Source organism: Scylla paramamosain, chromosome 8, assembly GCF_035594125.1.
Source record: "Scylla paramamosain isolate STU-SP2022 chromosome 8, ASM3559412v1, whole genome shotgun sequence".
NCBI classification, from domain to species: domain Eukaryota; kingdom Metazoa; phylum Arthropoda; class Malacostraca; order Decapoda; family Portunidae; genus Scylla; species Scylla paramamosain.
The window spans coordinates 25,952,040-25,954,096 of NC_087158.1; positions in this window are offsets into that span (position 1 = coordinate 25,952,040).

A 2,057-nucleotide genomic window follows, 5' to 3' on the forward strand; every position below is an offset into this window, starting at 1 on the left:
TTTTTCTCTCTTTCTTTCCTTTTGTCTCTCCCACACAAATACCTGCCTCTGCTTTTTTTTTTCCTACTCTATCACCTTACCTGTCCTCTAACCTTCTCTCCTCTCTATTTTCCTTATCTCCTGTATCTTCTCTCTTTCTTCCCCACTGTATACACACACACACACACACACACACACACACACACACACACACACACACACACACACACACACACACACACACACACACATATCTGTTTAGTCTCCCCTTTTTCCCTTCCCACATATACCTGCCTCACTTCTCTGTTCCTACTCTCCACTCATCTCCCTTATCTCTTCTATTTTCTCCTATTGCCTCCTCTTTGCCCACACACACGTCTAGCCTCTATCACCTCTTGTTATCTCCCCTACGTTTTTTTTCTTTCTTCTCTGTTTCCCACACACACAAAGCATTTTTTCTCTCTCTTGTTGTTAATCACAAGCATATTCCCTCACTATTCTGTCCCTTTCCTTCTCTTTATCCCCCTTCTGTTCATCTTCTCTTTCATCTTCTCCATCTTCTCCACTTCCCCTCACGTGAAACATCCGTCTACTTTCATTCTCTCACCCCACTACACACCTGCGCCTCTCCTATCCCTCTTATCCTTCCCTTATCCTTGCCTGTCTCAACCCCTTCCCACCTCACACACCTGCCCAGATCTGAACATCACACCACACAGCCCCCACGTTAACACACCTGTCCTACACAACTGTCATTTTTCCCGTCACTCTCGCTGCTTGACCCCACACCTGTCACTTGAGTAACACCCGCTGCTCCACATCTGTCACCACCACATCTGAAATTCTTAATGTTAATACGACCTTTCATATTTTCTCAGTCCCTTTCAGGTCAGTATTCAGAAACCTTTCTACGCTTTACCTCCACTGCTTTCAAAAGGCTTTAGCTGAAGTCACAAGGGTTTTAATGCCGTTTTTTATGGTTCTAGTGACAGATTAAACGAGATTTCTACATTGCTACCAGGAGAAACAGTCTGGAGAACCCGCCTAATCATCTCTGCCCGCCTTTGAAAACGATCATAGTGAGAGAGCAAAGCGTTTTCTGAATACCGGACCTCTCTCCTCGCACACTCGGTCCCTCCTCCCGCGCCGCTGTCAGGTCCATAGAGACACGCCCCCGCCCCCTCGCAGCCTCCCTAAGCCCGTGATCCGTTGTTACGTCCACACCTGTCGCCAACACGCACCTGACACGCGCCAGACCAATGTTTTATTATTTTATGGAAGACTGCTTTTTTTTTTTTTAACGAGTTTTTTGGTGATGGTTTTGGTGTTTAGTGGGGAAGAAAACAGTTGTATGGTTAAGGAGTCTTGTTGTCTGTCTGTTTGTCTGTCTGTGTCTGTCTGTCTCATTGTTCTCTTCTTATTCTCTCTCTCTTTTCTCTTCTTCATCGTCCTCCTCCTCCTCCTCCTCCTCCTCCTCCTCCTCCTCCTCCTCATCATCCTCCTTCGCCTCCTTCTCCTTGTGAACCGTTACTGTATACTGTAAGTGTGTTGTTGTTGTTGTTGTTGCTGCTGCTGTTGTTGTTGTTTTGTGTGTGTGTGTGTGTGTGTGTGTGTGTGTGTGTGTGTGTGTGTGTGTGTGTGTGTGTGTGTGTGTGTGTGTGTGTGTGTGTGTGTACAGTTTCGTGCCCTTATATTTTTTTATCTCAATGCTTACGGCAAGTTTCCCGCCATCACCCCCCAGCCTACACACGCCCGTATGCCTGCACTGCCTGACCCCACACCAGCCCACGCCCGCCCACGCCCGCTTACATCCTGGTGTTTGCCGCCTGTGCACGCCCTCACCACCCTCGCCCCACGCAATCACAAACACGCCCTTCACAACACTTAAGATCGATACAAACTTAAGGAACTTGGATGGATCTCTCTCTCTCTCTCTCTTTCTACACACACACACACACACACACACACACACACACAGCCCGCCCACAAGTACCCACACACGCCGCCCACGGACACCCACACGTCTCGCCCTCACAAAAGACCACGTCTCTCCCTTAAATGTGTGGATGAGTAAGTGA